Source organism: Eriocheir sinensis, chromosome 58, assembly GCF_024679095.1.
Source record: "Eriocheir sinensis breed Jianghai 21 chromosome 58, ASM2467909v1, whole genome shotgun sequence".
Classification (NCBI taxonomy): Eukaryota; Metazoa; Arthropoda; class Malacostraca; order Decapoda; family Varunidae; genus Eriocheir; species Eriocheir sinensis.
This window is the reverse complement of record NC_066566.1, coordinates 8,409,316-8,426,541: the sequence shown is the minus strand read 5'-3', so window position 1 is coordinate 8,426,541 and position 17,226 is coordinate 8,409,316. Positions and strand designations below refer to the sequence as shown.

The window sequence follows — 17,226 nt, the reverse complement described above, 5'->3', positions numbered from 1 at the left end:
ATATCTATCTATATATATATCTATATATATATATATATATATATATATATATATATAGAGAGAGAGAGAGAGAGAGAGAGAGAGAGAGAGAGAGAGAGAGAGAGAGAGAGAGAGAGAGAGAGAGAGAGAGAGAGAGAGAGAGAGAGAGAGAGAGAGAGAGAGAGAGAGAGAGAGAGAGAGAGACACAGAGATACACACACACACACACACACACACACACACACACACACACACACACACACATTCATATATCTGTTTTTCGAGCTATGACACACTAATAGGGAGCATACGCCCGGGGGCGCGTCGCTTCAATCACTTGCCGTCTCCCACTCAGCTGCCCAGTCCATCGTAAATCCCTCCTATATATTTAAAGCAGGATCGATCGACTTGCCCAGCCATGAGTTACGTGGGCGTCCTCTTGTCCTGTCCACTCAGGGTTGTCTCGTACAGAAACAACCCTGTGAACAGGATCGGGGTCTGAGGGGCGTGCCACTGCCCATATAGCCGTAGTTGGTTTTAATGGACTAAGCTGGTAACAGTCCTCGATTCAGTTTCACTGGATAGTCTCTGATTCGACACAAAGTCATCCCACCGATACCCCATGATCCTGCGAAGGTACTTGGTACCAAAATCATCGTTACGCCTCTCCATGCATGGCCCACTAGATAGCCTTTCTCCAAGTGACTATGCAGTGTCCGTTTCTCAGACTCATACAGTAGGACAAGGAGCACAAACAACTTGAAGATTCGAATCTTTGTCCACCTACATAGGTATCGACAACGTCATATATGCGAGTCCATAACACCGTGGGCCAGGCCAATCCGTCGAGTGACTTCCTGGTAAGACCCACCATGAGCCAATGGAAGATGGCGCCACTATAAAATCTCGCCTGCGCCAGAACGGGCTGGGCCGACCATCAGGACCCACCGGAAAGAAGCCTACCGGCGCAATAGGCAGCAAAAAAAAAAAAAAAAAAAAAAAAATGGTCCCGCAGGGCTCTGTCCTATCTCCCACTCTCTTTCTGTTGTTCATCAATAATCTTCTTTCTATAACAAATTGTCCTATCCACTCATATGCTGATGACTCTGCTCTGCATTACTCAATATCCTTGAGCAGAAGACCCTCCCGACAGGAATTACGCGATTCCAGGCTGGAGGCTGCAGAACGCTTGACCTCAGACCTTGCTATTATTTCCGATTGGGGCAAAAGGAACCTTGTGTCCTTAAATGCCTCAAAAACTCAATTTCTCCACCTATCAACTCGACAAAATCTTCCAAACACCTATCCCTTTTTCTTCGATGACACACACCTGTCACCTTCTTCTACAATAAACATCCTCGGTCTATCCTTAACTCAAAATCTTAACTGGAAACTTCATATCTCTTCTCTCGCTAAATCAGCTTCTTCGAGGATGGGCGTTCTCTATAGTCTCCGCGAGTTCTTCTTCCCAGCACAGATAATATCCATATATAGGGGGCTTGTCCGTCCTCGTAAGGAGTATGCATCTCATGTGGGGGTGGGGGTGGTTCCTCACACACACAGCCCTACTAGACAGAGTGAAGTCAAAGGCTCTTCGTCTCATCAACTCCTCTCCTCTTACTAGCAGTTTTCTACCTCGTAAATTCCGCCGCAGTGTTGCATCTCTTTCTGTCTTCTATCGATATTTTCATGCTGACTGCTCTTCTGGATTTGCTGACTACATGTCTACCCCCCTCCTGCGGCTCCGCTGCACTCGACTTTTTACTCTTGCTCATCCCTATACTATCCAAATCCCATATGCAAAAGTTAATAAGTATCTTCATTCTTTTGTCCCTTCTGCTGGTAAACTTTGGCCTTCCTTTGTATGTATTCCCTGCTGCCTACGACTTGAACTTTTTCAAGACAAGAGTATCAAGACACCTCTCCACGCGAAAGTGACTTCTCTTTTGGCCTCTCGTTCCATTCTCTTTTGTTGGAATAGCGTCTAGCGGCATTTTTGCTGTTGTTTTTTTGTTTATTGCCCTTAAGCTGCCTCCTTTGCTGTAAAAGAAAAAAGTAATGCACTACGCTACCAAGGTATGTGAAACTTTTGGTGACCTCGAAGTTTTCACCACACGTACGAAGAGACTGAACTGTGTCATCCAGTGAGCCTCAAAATGACTGGACCTTGGTTTTGGTTGAGGAGACCTTCAGTCCCAGATCACTCCTGCCTCATTCCTGAATTAAGAGGGAAGAAGCCAGAGGCGCCTCTCCCACACTTCACAGCGCCGTCAGTCCCAAAGTAAAGACCAGTCATCAGGTCAATAAAACGTGCAGAAATCCCACGGATTCGCAGAATATCCCAGAGTGCCTCACGATGCACTGACTCAAAAACCTTCTTGAGATCGATCCGGGCTACGAGTAGCCCCTATCCAAATTCACGTCGGCATTCCACACACACACACAAAAAAAAAAATAATAATAATAATATAAAAACAGCAGTAGGAGGAGAGGGATAAGCGATGTTCATTCATTGAGTGTTCTGTTTACCGTTTACCGTTGATGAAGTTTCAGGCCCCGCTCCACTGCTAGTGCAGCGCCCTGTGAGGGCCGTCAACAATTACAATGTTAGCCTCAATAATAATCCTCGTTGGACTTATTCTCAAACATCGTTGTGAGTGAGTGAGTTTTAATTGCTTTCACGAATAGTATCACAAATATCCATTGGGTCAGTTTTCATGTCTGATATTTCCATTATAGTATCACAATTAAATATCCAACGATTACTTCCAACTCACTGAACATTTATTACACACAATTTATCTTTGAGTACAAACACTAATTAATAGCCATGATCGGTTATGTTACGAATTCTCTCAATTTCAGTTTGGAGAATTACACAACACTAGTCATTCGCTGAGTGGCTGATTTCAGGCTTCTTGTACCTCACACGCTACATGATCCATCACTCTGTTTCACGGAGTAACAACATCGTTCCTTCAAGGTCCAGATTTATTGGTCGGACAAACAGGTCATATCTTAGTCGCAGTAATATTAGCACAATTGTCTAGCTGCATTAGTCTTCACCGCGTTAAACTTAAAGATACACACGATATATATAGTATACAATATTCTGATATACGTTAAATTTGATACACAAATATTGGCCCATTAGTATTGTCTCCGCCGGTTCTTTTCCCACTCTCAGGTGCTATCCATATACAGGAGCCTTGTCCGCCCTCGTATGGAGTAATCATCTCATTTTTTTTTTTACAACAAAGGAGACAGCTCAAGGGCACAAAAAAAGGAACCAATAATAAAAAAAGCCCGCTACTCGCTGCTCCTAAAAAAGAATCAAAAGAGGTGGCCGAAAGAGAGGTCAATTTCGGGAGGAGAGGTGTCCTGATACCCTTCTCTTGAAAGAGTTCAAGTCGTAGGCAGGAGGAAATACAGATGAAGGAAGATTGTTCCAGAGTTTACCAGCGTGAGGGATGAAAGAGAGAAGATGCTGGTTAACTCTTGCATAAGGGGTTTGGACAGTATAGGGATGAGCATGAGTAGAAAGTCGCGTGCAGCGGGGCCGCGGGAGGGGGGGAGGCATGCAGTTAGCAAGTTCAGAAAAGCAGTCAGCGTGGAAATATCGATAGAAGATAGTAAGAGAGGCAACATCGCGACAGAATTTAGGAGGTAGAAGACTATCAGTAGGAGGAGAGCTGATGAGACGAAGAGCCTTAGACTCAACTCTGTCCAGAAGAGCTGTGTGAGTGGAGCCCCCCCACACGTGAGATGCATACTCCATACGAGGGCGGACAAGGCCCCTGTATATGAATAGCAACTGCGCGGGGGAGAAGAACTGGCGGAGACGATACAGAACGCCCAACCTCGAGGAAGCTGATGTAGCGAGAGAGGAGATGTGAAGTTTCCAGTTGAGATTTTGGGTTAAGGATAGACCGAGGATGTTTAGTGTTGAAGATGGTGATAGCTGAGTGTTGTCGAAGAATAGGGGATAGGTGTTTGGAAGATTGTGTCGAGTTGATAGGTGGAGAAACTGAGTTTTTGAGGCATTGAAGGACACAAGGTTCCTTCTGCCCCAGTCGGAAATGATAGCAAGGTCTGAGGTTAAGCGTTCTGCAGTCTCCAGTCTGGAGTCGTGTACTTCCTGCTGTGATGGTCTTCTATTGAAAGAAGTTGAATAATGCAGAGTGGAGTCGTCGGCATATGAGTGGACAGGACAGTTTGTTATGGAAAGAAGATCATTGATGAATAACAGGAAGGGAGTGGGTGATAGGACAGAGCCCTGTGGAACACCACTGTTGATAGGTTTAGGGGAAGAACAGTGACCGTCTTTCAATGCAGAGATAGAACGGCCGGAAAGGAAACTGGAGATAAAGGAACAGAGAGAGGGATAGAATCCGAAAAAGGGGAGTTTAGAAAGCAAAGACTTGTGCCAGACTCTATCGAAGGCTTTCGATATGTCTAGCGCAACAGAGAAAGTTTCACCGAAACGGCTAAGAGAGGATGACCAAGAGTCAGTTAAGAGAGCAAGAAGATCGCCAGTAGAACGCCCCTTGCGGAACCCAAACTGGCGATCAGATAGAAGGTTAGAAGTGGAAAGGTGCTTTTGAATCTTCCGGTTAAGGATTGATTCAAAAGCTTTAGATAGACAGGAAAGTAAAGCTATAGGGCGGTAATTTGAGGATTGGAACGGTCACCCTTCTTAGGCACAGGCTGTACAAAGGCATACTTCCAGCAGGAAGGAAAGGTAGATGTTGATAGGCAGAGACGAAAGATTTTGACCAGGTAGGGTGTCAGCACGGAAGCACAGTTTTTAAGGAGAATAGGAGGCACTCCATCAGGTCCATAAGCCTTCTGAGAGTTGAGACCAGAGAGGGCATAGAAAACATCATTTGGAAGAATCTTAATAACAGGCATAAAGGAGTCAGAGGGGGGATAAGTAGGAGGAATATGCCCAAAATCGTCCAGGGTGAAGTTCTTACAGAAAGTTTGAGCGAAGAGCTCAGCCTTAGAGACAGATGAGACGGCAGTGCTGCCGTCAGGGTTAAGGAGAGGAGGGAAAGAGGAAGAAGTGAAATTGGAGGAGATATTTTTGGCTAGATGCCAGAAGTCACGGGAAGAATTAGAAGAAGCAAGGTGTTGACATTTTCTGTTGATAAAAGAAGTTTTGGTAAGTCGGGGAATAGATTTGGCACGATTCCGGGCTGAAATGTAAAGGTCATAGTTAGCAGGATTTCGAAGGCTCTGGAACCTTTTGTGAGCTGCCTCTCTATCTTTAATAGCACGAGAACAAGAATGATTAAACCAAGGCTTTTTAGCATGAGGAGTAGAGAAAGAACGTGGAATGCATGCCTCCATTCCAGCGACAATCACCTCTGAGATGCGCTGGGCACACACAGAGGGGTCTCTCTCCTGGAAGCAGTAATCATTCCACGGGAAATCGGAAAAGTACATCCTCAGGTCGTCCCACCGAGCTGAAGCAAAATGCCAGAAGCATCGCCTCTTCGGTGGGTCCAGAAGATGTACAGGAGCGATAGGACAGGAAACAGTAATAAGGTTATGATCGGAGGAGCCCAACGGAGAGAACAATTTGACAGAGTAAGAAGAAGGATTAGAAGTAAGAAAGAGGTCTAGAATGTTGGGCCTGTCTCCAAGACGGTCGGGAATACTTGAAGGGTGCTGAACCAACTGCTCTAGGTCGTTGAGGAGGGCAAAGTTGTAGGCTAGTTCACCAGGCTGGTCAGTGAAAGAGGACGAAAGCCAAAGCTGGTGGTGAACATTGAAATATCCCAAGATGGAGATTTCAACGAAGGGAGAGTGAGTCTAGATGTGCTCCACTTAGAATTCAAATAGTAAAAGAATTTTACATAGTTAGTAGAGTTAGGTGAGAGATAAACAGTACAGATGCATTTAGTAATAGAATGACAATGAAGTCTTAACCAGATGGTGGAAATTTCAGAAGAGTCAAGGTCGTGGGCACGAGAGCAAGTGATGTCGTTGCGCACGTAGGCGCAACATCCAGCTTTGGATTGAAATTTAGGATAGAGATGGTAGGAGAGAACAGAGTAGAGGTTGCTGTCAGTAGCCGCAGAAACCTGTGTTTCGGTGAGGAAGAGAAGGTGAGGTTTAGAGGAAGAGAGATGATGTTCCACAGAATAAAAATTAGAACGAAGACCACGAATGTTGCAGAAATTGATAAGGAGGAGGTTCGAGGAGTTATCAGGACACCTCTTAAGTCGGCAGCCAGAAGGGGAGTCCTCCCTGGGGGAATTTATGGCCCCCCACCCCAGGCGGGGACTCCGAGGCAGTGTTGATTTTCGCCATTTTGAATTTTGAATTTTGAATTTTGGGAAAAGGTGTGTGTGTTGTGTGAATGTAGTGTGGTGTAGAAAGAGAGAGGAACTGTCTTTAGAGAGCATGCTGAACTGCTCTCTGGTGCTGATGAGACAAAAGGGTGCAATGAAATGTTATGTTTGGACATTTTAAAGTGATCAAAGGATGCTGAGGTATATGACAAGAGAAAGAGAGAGAGAGAGAGAGAGAGAATGCTGATGATGATGGACGTACCAGGAAGGAGACCAATTGGAGTACAGTGCTACAAGAGTTAAAGTTCGCATATCTGCTTATTAAGCAATTGAAGTCGGTGTGCCTCCTTTTTGACTGATTGGTCTGCGTGACGGACCCCGTCACGCAAACCACTCAGCCACTGCCTCCCCATAATACGATTAAGGATATTTCTAGTATATGTTTGTTGGAAGTCACTCTGTACCCTAAGTTGACTTTTTTTTTTTTTTACAACAAAGGAAACAGCTCAAGGGCACCAAAAAAAAATAATAAAAAAGAAGCCCGTTACTCGCTGCTCCCAAAAAAGAATCAAAAGAGGTGGCCGAAAGAAAGGTCAATTTCGGGAGGAGTGGTGTCCTGATACCCTCCTTTTGAAAGAGTTCAGGTCGTAGGCAGAAGGAAATACAGATGAAGGAAGATTGTTCCAGAGTTTACCAGCGTGAGGGATGAAAGAGTGAAGATGCTGGTTAACTCTTGCATAAGGGGTTTGGACAGTATAGGGATGAGCATGAGTAGAAAGTCGTGTGCAGCGAACCCGCGGGAGGGGGGGAGGCATGCAGTTAGCAAGTTCAGAAGAGCAGTCAGCGTGGAAATATCGATAGAAGATAGAAAGAGAGGCAACATCGCGGTGGAATTTAAGAGGTAGAAGACTATCAGTAGGAGGAGGAGAGCTGATGAGACGAAGAGCTCCTCGCTTCCCATATATCCTCACCGGGAGAAGCTCACGCCCGTTCTCTAGAAAGGCGAAGGGTGCGTGGAGACATGATCGAGGTTTATAAATGGATGAAGGGGTTTAATAAGGGAGACATTCATAAGGTTTTGTTGGTAAGAGAACCGGGTAGGACACGAAGTAATGGGTTTAAACTGGATAAATTCAGATTCAACAGGGACATGGGCAAAAATTGGTTTACTAACAGGGTGGTGGATGAGTGGAATAGGCTTAGCAGTCATGTGGTGAGTGCCAATACAATTGTCACATTCAAAAATAGACTAGATAAATTCATGGACAGCGATATTAGGTGGGGTTAGATACACGGGAGCTTAGGGTCAAAGGAGCTGCCTCGTACAGGCCTACCGGCCTCTTGTAGACTCCTGCGTTCTTATGTTCTTATGTTCTTATGTTCGGTAGGTGTCTTCCTCCTCCTCCTCGTAATTTGTGGGGAGTTCCACATACAGCTCTGCTAGATAGAGCGGAGTCAAAGGCTCTACGTTTCATCAACTCCCCTCCTCTTGCCAGCGATCTTCTACCCCTTAATTTCCGCTGCAATGCTGCATCTCTTTCTGTCTTCTGTTAATTCTTCCATGCTGACTGCTCTTCTGAACTTGCCCCTCCCGCGGCCCCGCTGCACATGACTGTCTACTCTTGCCCATCCCTATTCCATCTAAATATCTTTAGCAAGAGTTAACCAGCCTCTTCATTTTTTTCATTTCTTCCGCTGGCAATCTCTGGAACACTCTTCCTTCGTCTCTATTTCCTCCTGCCTACGACTTGAACTCATTCAAGAGGAGAGTATCATGAGACCTCTCCCCCCGAAACTGACCTCTCTTCTGGGTTCTCTTTCTTTTTTATGTTGTTGGATCAGCGTCTAGCGGGCTTTTTTGTTGATGGTATTGTTTTTGGATCTTGAGTTGCCTCCCTTGCGGTAAAAAAAAAAAGGTCCTCCATAGAAATAGCAAGGATACTACACTAATAACTCAATTACTCACTGACTCCCAAATTTGAAAACGGAGATCAAAGTGCGCCACAGGTTGCACCAGCGGCGTGCAGTGCACCGAGCCTCTAATCTCCCCCCGCCGGTGTTTATTCTCTGCCTGTCCGCATTGCCTTGGTAGGATTTCTCGTGCGTTATCGCTATTCGTCGTTTGATTTGTGGGTCTAACCAGTCGGAGTGCCTATCGTGCTGCTACTGTACTGAACAGTTATTGAGCTACCTCATAATATTATGCTCAAGCGTATCGGTGCTGGTGGGAGGGATAGAGGAATATTTTAACCATCCTTCACTACAGCGTGGTGCAGTGGTTAGCGCATCTAGTTACGAATCCGTGGCCCCGGATTCGAATCCTGGTCCGTGAAATCAAAATTCAGCTCACCCAGCTATTCATCCTTTCGGGCACGTCGATAAATGGGTACCTAGGGAAACCTGGGGAATTACACTGTGGTGACCCGGATGTCACATTGACCCTTGTCCCTTGGGAATGGGATATTCCCCCCACAGGCTCATGGGCCAATGCGACGGAGATGAGCTGCGAGGCCACGCTCGCCCGTGGCGGGTGCCCCTGACTTAATTTACTACGGCGTTTTATTATTTCATTTCAAAAGGATCAAGTTTTGGTAAAGAAAAACTTATACTTAGGTAGTGGTCTCAGGCCACATCCCTATTGAATTAATGATATAAGAGGGTCGCTACACGATAAACAAGTATAAGGCAGGGCAGTGGTTCCTCACCTTTTCTATGCCAAACCCTTAGGAAGTGTTTGATTTGTGTTCGCACCTCGTACAAAAGTAATGTCACATTTGAAGAAAAACAAGCCGTATTTCTAATTTTTTTAACTACGTATTGAATTTCTTACAACACTGCAAGTGAAAAAAAAATAAACATAACATAAGCTTTATCCAGTGCAAGACACCGAAATTTAAATTTCCCTATTGTCTCACCAACACCGGAGAGTAGTTCAGCATGCTCTCTAAAGACAGATCCTCTCTTTATCCACACCACACTACATTCACACAACATATACACCTTTTCCCAAAATTAAAATTTCAAAATGGCGCACATACACCAAGCCTCGGAGTCCCCGCCTGGGGGGGGGACCACAAATTCCCCCAGGGAGGACTCCCCTTCTGGCTGCCGACCCGAGAGGTGTCTTGATAACTCCTCGAACCTCTTTCTTCTCAATTTCTGCAACATTCGCGGTCTTCGCTCTAATTTTCATTCTGTGGAACATCATCTCTCCTCCTCTAAACCTCACCTTCTCTTCCTTACCGAAACACAGGTTTCTGAGGCTACTGACAGCAATCTCTACTCTGTTCCCTCATACTATCTCTATCCTAAATTTCAATCCAAAGCTGGATGTTGCGCCTACGTGCGCAACGACATCACTTGCTCTCGTGCCCACAACCTTGACTCTTCTGAATTTTCCACCATCTGGCTAAGACTTCATTGTCATTCTATTACTAAATACATCTGTGCTGTTTATCTCTCACCTAACTCTACCAACTATGTAAAATTCTTTGACTATTTGAATTCTAAAGAGGAGCACATCTTGACCCACTCTCCCTTCGCTGAAATCTCCATCCTAGGAGATTTCAATGTTCACCAACAGCTTTGGCTTTCATTCTCTTTCACTGACCATCCTGGTGAACAAGCCTACAACTTTGCTATCCTCAACGACCTAGAGCAGTTGGTCCAGCACCCTACACATATTCCCGACCGTCTTGGAGATCGGCCCAACATTCTAGAACTCTTCCTTACCTCAAACCCTTCTGCTTATTCTGTCAAACTGTTCTCTCCGTTGGGCTCCTCCGATCACAATCTTATTTCTGCATCCTGTCCTATCGCTCCTGTACACCCTTTGGACCCACCGAAGAGGCGATGCTTCTGGCATTTTGCTTCAGCTCGGTGGGACGACCTGAGGATGTACTTTTCCGATTTCCCGTGGAATGATTATTGCTTCCAGGATAGAGACCCCTCTGTGTGTGCTCAGCGCATCACAGAGGTGATTGTCTCTGGAATGGAGGCATACATTCCTCGTTCTTTCTCTACTCCTCACGCTAAAAAGCCTTGGTTTAATCACGCTTGTTCTCGTGCTGTCAATGATAGAGAGGTAGCTCACAAAAGGTACCAGAGCCTTCAAACTAATGCTAATTATGAACTTTACATTTCTGCCCGAAATCGTGCCAAATCTATTCTCCGACTAACCAAAAATTCTTTCATTAATAGAAAATGTCAAAACCTTGCTTTATCTAACTCTTCCCGTGACTTCTGGCATCTAGCCAAAAACATCTCCTCCAACTTCACTTCTTCATCTTTCCCTCCACTCCTCAGTCCTGACGGCACCACTGCCGTCTCATCTATCTCTAAGGCTGAACTCTTCTCTCAAACTTTTTCTAAAAACTCCACTCTGGACGATTCTGGGCATATTCCTCCTACTCATCCCCCCTCTGACTCCTTTACGCCTGTTATAAAGATTCTTCAAAATGATGTTTTCTATGCCCTCTCTGGCCTCAATCCTCAGAAGGCTTATGGACCTGATGGAGTGCCTCCTATTGTCCTTAAAAACTGTGCCTCCGTGCTGTCACCCTTCCTGGTCAAACTCTTTCGCCTCTGCCTGTCAACATCTACCTTTCCTTCTCGCTGGAAGTATGCCTTCATACAGCCTGTGCCTAAGAAGGGTGACCGCTCCAATCCCTCAAACTACCGTCCTATAGCTTTACTTTCTTGTCTATCTAAAGCTTTTGAATCAATCCTTAACCGGAAGATTCAAAAGCACCTTTCCACTTCTGACCTTCTATCTGATCGCCAGTATGGGTTCCGCAAGGGGCGTTCTACTGGTGATCTCCTAACCTTCTTAACTGACTCTTGGTCATCCTCTCTTAGCCGTTTCGGTGAGACTTTTGCTATTGCGCTGGACATATCAAAAGCTTTTGATAGGGTCTGGCACAAATCTTTGCTTTCTAAACTACCCTCCTACGGTTTCTATCCTTCTCTTTGTACCTTTATCTCCAGTTTCCTTTCTGACCGTTCTATTTCTGCCGTGGTAGACGGTCACTGTTCTTCCCCTAAATCTATTAACAGTGGTGTCCCACAGGGTTCTGTCCTATCTCCCACTCTTTTTCTGTTGTTCATTGATGATCTTCTTTCCAAAACGAACTGTCCTATCCATTCCTACGCCGATGATTCCACTCTGCATTACTCAACTTCTTTTAATAGAAGACCCACCCTTCAGGAACTTAACGACTCAAGGCTGGAGGCTGCAGAACGCTTAGCCTCAGACCTTACTATTATTTCCGATTGGGGCAAGAAGAACCTGGTGTCCTTCAACGCCTCAAAAACACAGTTTCTCCACCTATCCACTAGACACAATCTTCCAAACAACTATCCCCTATTCTTTGACAACACCCAGCTATCACCTTCCTCAACACTAAACATCCTCGGTCTATCCTTAACTCAAAATCTCAACTGGAAACCTCATATCTCATCTCTTACTAAATCAGCTTCCTCGAGGCTGGGCGTTCTGTACCGTCTCCGCCAGTTCTTCTCCCCTGCACAGTTGCTGTCCATATACAGGGGCCTTGTCCGCCCTCGTATGGAGTATGCATCTCATGTGTGGGGGGGCTCCACTCACACAGCTCTTCTGGACAGAGTGGACGCTAAGGCTCTTCGTCTCATCAGCTCTCCTCCTCATACTGATAGTCTTCTACCTCTTAAATTCCGCCGCAATGTTGCCTCTCTGTCTATCTTCTATCGATATTTCCACGCTGACTGCTCTTCTGAACTTGCTAACTGCATGCCTCCCCCCCTCCCGCGGCCCCGCTGCACTCGACTTTCTACTCATGCTCATCCCTATACTGTCCAAACCCCTTATGCAAGAGTTAACCAGCATCTTCACTCTTTCATCCCTCACGCTGGTAAACTCTGGAACAATCTTCCTTCATCTGTATTTCCTCCTGCCTACGACTTGAACTCTTTCAAGAGGAGGGTATCAGGACACCTCTCCTCCTGTATTTGATCTTCCTTTCGGCCACCTCTTTTGTTTTACTTTAGGAGCAGCGAGTAGCGGGTTTTTTTTTTATTATTGTTTTCTTTTTTGTTGCCCTTGAGCTGCCTCCTTTGTTGTAAAAAAAAAAAAATTGGATTGTAATTTATTCAGAAACATGTCAACAAAAAATAATCCACGCGAGCCACTCATTTTGTCGAACTCCCTGAAATTCCATCTCGCCCCCCCTCAGATTGCCGGCACCCAGGATGGCAACCCTCCACTAGTATTTCCAAGAAAGTATGATATTTTATTACGGATTTCGCCTGTAAACTGCTCTCCGCCTGACCTATATTCAATGGGCTGTAGATAACATCATGATCATGAGGTTTAACTCAGCCAGAAACACATCAAACCAGTAAAACTAGCTTTTTCATATTTCTCCCCCTACCGTTGTCCTCACCGCTAACAGATTTTTTTTTTTTTTTTTTTTTTTACGTCGTTGCCTGTTGCGCCGGTAGGCATCTTCCTGGTGGGGCCTGATGGTCGGCCCAAGGCTTCTTCCAGGTGGGGCCTGATGGTCGGCCCAGCCCGTTCTGGCGCAGGCGAGTGTTTATAGTGGCGCCATCTTGCATTGGCTCATGCTGCCCCCCGGAACTCGTTCTTGATTCGCTTGGACGGCTTCCTCTAGAGTCCGGGTTGATGGGTGGTCTTCAGGACAGCATGTGGGTAGTTTTAAGCCACTCGGCGGTGACTGAAAAATCCGAGTGGTAGCGTGGGGATTCGAACCCGCGTCGTCCATCACGCGGTGAATGTGAGCCCAGTACGCTACCAGTTCGGCCACACGCGATATATGACTACTACTTCTACTTTTCATACTACTACTGCTACTACTACTACATTACTAGCTTTCATAATAATAATAATGAAGATAATGATAGATAATAATAATAATAATAATAATAATAATAATAATAATAATAATAATAATAATAATAATAATAATAATAATAATAATAATAATAATCCAACTCTTATTACTCCTGTCACCAGTAGCACACGAGCACCTTTCACTGGAACCTCCATCATCACGATTAATGGACGAGGGCGAAGTCACCAGCACTGAAACACTTCACACAGGAACGTGCCCGGCGACTTTCTTCCACTAGCCTGATATCCATGGACACCTGGGTCGCCACACAGCACACACACACAAACAAGTGTTAAAGCACAAAAACTGTACTAGATCGGCGTCGCATGACCCTCCAACACCTCCCCAACAATTTATATTATGCAACTAGGGGTCTAAAATGGAAAATGCTGAAAAGTATAAAGATGGCGCCACTATAATAATAATAATAATAATAATAATAATAATAATAATAATAACATAGACATAAATAGACATATAGATAGACTGATTCCTTCATATATAGATATATGAGCAGAAAAAAAATATTATAAGTAGATCAATTATTTAAATGATAAAATAGATAAAGAAAGAAAAAGATAGCTGGCTTTATCTGGCGTGACTGGATATTGACAAAGCTCTGCAGGCAAAACAAAGCACAATGCTGCACTGGAATGCATAGGCAGTGTTCCTTTATGCCAACGCTTGCCTGAGGTGACATGATATTTCCGTACAGATAGAAATTACCACGTATGACAATAGAAGAACTAGAATGTAACTCATAGAAAAGGAACGAAGTATTGACTGTCTTTTCCTTTACGTGGATAGGTTAAAGTAGGTACAAAGGAAGCTGTCAATATTGGATAACACATCAGCTGAAGGCTCGGGGCATGCAGCACGCAGGCCGAGAATATAATAGGTACGTAAAAATTGCAACCCTCACAGATGGTCATAGATAAGGCCAAGAAAGAGGCATTGGCCATTGGATCATACGGGGCCCTGCCGATGACACTGCCCCCTCTACCTGCCTACCATCCCCCCTGCCATTCCTACCCCTTGCTACCTCTACCATAGTCCGCCATATCCCCCCCCCCACCCACCCCGCACTCTTCCCACTAGTCTGCCAACCCTACCCTCTCCCACTCCTTGTACCTCCAGAAACCACGAAACCACGCACTGTTGTCAACACGACTGGCGTGCTGGACTCAGATCGATAGTTTGCGACGTTACCATTGTCAGGCTACCATAGGACCGATTCTCGCTCTCCGTTCCCCCTCTCTCCTCCCTTTCACGAACTAGGTCAGATATAAAATTGGGCTGAAGGTGTTGCATGCGGAAGCTGGATGACAGATAAAGCGGAACTGCAATAAATATACACCATAGAATGTGCCCTAATGCTACAAAAGTAAATGAGAGCCTCAGTATGGAGTTTCGAGGTTGTAGAGTCTAGGATGTACGCATGTGAGCGTGGCTGCGGTTGCCTTGCAGTTCTCCGCAGTGGTGGCAAGACCAGCAACCAATATACGTTAGTTTCAGCCTTGCTTTTTCCTGCATGAAATCAGTTTTACTAATACAGGTTTCTGAATAAAAAAGAACCCGCATCACATATTCCAGACCTACATTTTTTCTTCCCATACAAAGGAGCCTGGGCTACAGAAACTGCGTCATTTCTCTCGCCTTTGTTCATTTCCCCCACAACTGTAACCCCTTTTGACCTGCGTGGTGGAGATAGAGGAGCACCGCCGTGACGCCCTGCCTCCCTGTCATTGGCAGCGGCAGTGGCTGTGCTGATGAAGTGCGTACCTGTCAACGCCAGCTGCCTAAGATTCAGAAGCAAAACGGTTGCATTTGTTGTTGAGGTTATCATGTTTTTTGTTTGTTTGTTTGTTTTTTGCTATTTTGCATCACTTATCGTTATGATCATTACCATTATTATTATTGTTACTATTATTATTATTATTATTATTATTATTATTATTATTATTATTATTATTATTATTATTATTATTATTATTATTATTATTATTATCATTGTTACTGTCATCATTATTAGTATCATTATCATCAACCACTATGATCATCTCAACACTTTATACTGTTGTTGTTGCTGATGTTTGCTATTATTTCTTATCTTCGACACTAATACCAATCTAGCAATAAAATCTATAACTGATGATGCCCCCATGATGGTTGTTGTTGTTGATGTTACTGCTGCTACTGCTTCTACTACTACTACTACTACTACTACTAATAATAATAATAATAATAATAATAATAATAATAATAATAATAATAATAATAATAATAATAATAATAATAATAATAATAATAATAATAATAATAATAATAATAATAATGAAAAAATATAGCACCACCACCACTACCACCACTATTACTACAACTATTACTACTACTACTACTACCCTGATAATATTATATAGTATCGATGCCAATAATATCATTTGTTTTATAATACCATTTAATTTGCTTGCCCATTGACCAGTTTTGTCTAATTACTTTCTTTTACTTAATGATTGAAATATCGCTTGAATATTCATTAGAAATCGCTTTACTTGACGATGCTTCTTGTTCTAATGTTGTGCAAATCAAGCTATCGTTACAGAGCGTGTGTGCTGTCCCGCGTAAGGTTCATCTCTGTCGTGATAAATTAATGTATGTCTTCATGTGAGAATGCCGTGTCAGCATGGATTTTTTATTTTATTTTACCTTTACTAAACCTTGCTCGTACTTCAAACTTTTTCATTGAACTGAACCCCTATGACCAATACACCAAAGACTGGTCTGGGGAACAGGAGGAGGGGGATTAGTTAATAAAATCGACCTAAGTCCAGGGAGATGAAATGTCAACTTCATCTACTATGTGATCATTACTCTACGGGCTGGTCTCGCCCTCTTAACGTTAATGTCAGGTAAAGTATCACTTCTTCAGTCTTTCGTTTCACATTTGATTCAAGGGACCTGGAGATAATAATTACCACATCTTTTACGAATACGTCTTCGGGTCAGCTGTGAAAAGAAGCTTAGACATGGCGGTACAACATTCTGTTCGACACTTCCCGCCCCTCCCTTGCTGCTTAATTTTTACCGACCGAAAGTCGCGCACCAAAGTATTCTCAAGTGCATCACACTAACACCCACATTCTAGGTGCGTCAGGGCATTGCGTTGTCAGAGTACATTCACCTGTGAGCGTAACATACGCTTGTCCCTTTCTGCAACTCAATAAATGCGTCTTGGTGTACACTCCGTAGCTATATGTTGCTTGTCTGGGGTGGTGAAACATAATTTACATTCTGAGTTCGAGTCTTTGTTTTTTCCAGTTTCTATCATCTTCAATAACCAATACGATAGACACCATCAGCGTTCAAATTCCTTCATGAATAGACATCAAATGTTTCTTTTGGGCCAGAAACAACGGCCGCAGTGATCTATGTTAGAGAGCGATCTCGGCCTTGCGCCCCATAACTCACGCATGCATAAATATTGCAAAGAAACCTTCACCGCCGCTGCATGACACGTTTTATAATTGAAAGAGCAAATAAACACCTGCCTCCTCACCTGTCGCAGAGTCGCCAATCCTGAGGTAAGATCAGCTCACAGACTGGCGGCGGCAAAGTCCGCGTCCCCTGCACCAGTCAGTCAGTCAATGAGCTGCGCGGCGGTGCTGAGGGGCCTTACTCACTACTCAGCCACTCGTTGACGACTAACGTGAGCGCGCAACTTCCCCACGTAGTCATGCGAGTGCCCATATGTTTTGCGCATGCGTGGCAAACGTCTGGCACCAACTTAAGTAAACAGAGCCCATGTCTGATTCAGGTGCCAAGGGAGGTACAGGAAGGCCCCCAGTGTTGCTGCTCTCACAAATGCTGCTGCTACTGCTGCTCTCATCCTGCCCACCTGGGGGAAGACGAAGCTGTACAATCAATTTTTCAGGAGTCGGTCAATTGCGTGACCTTTTAGTGGATAGGCTACTTCTGCCTCTGGCGGGAGCCACATACGCGTGGAAGAGACGTTTGTCTGGGTAACCTAATCTCGAGACATCCCGTTTTAGCTTCATATGTCA

At 44.5% G+C, this 17,226-nt stretch overlaps 1 protein-coding gene across 1 annotated transcript in view; it reads right to left on the bottom strand.

Moving 5' to 3' along the window:
• The window catches only part of LOC126985119 (battenin-like), a 47,826-nt gene extending 30,939 nt beyond the window's left edge, over positions 1-16,887 (bottom strand). Inside the window, exon 1 of the mRNA XM_050839602.1 lies at positions 16,722-16,887. The gene's annotated coding sequence lies outside the window, so the exon portion shown is untranslated. The remainder of the gene's footprint in view (positions 1-16,721) is intronic.
• Between the last annotated feature and the right edge of the window lie 339 nt (positions 16,888-17,226).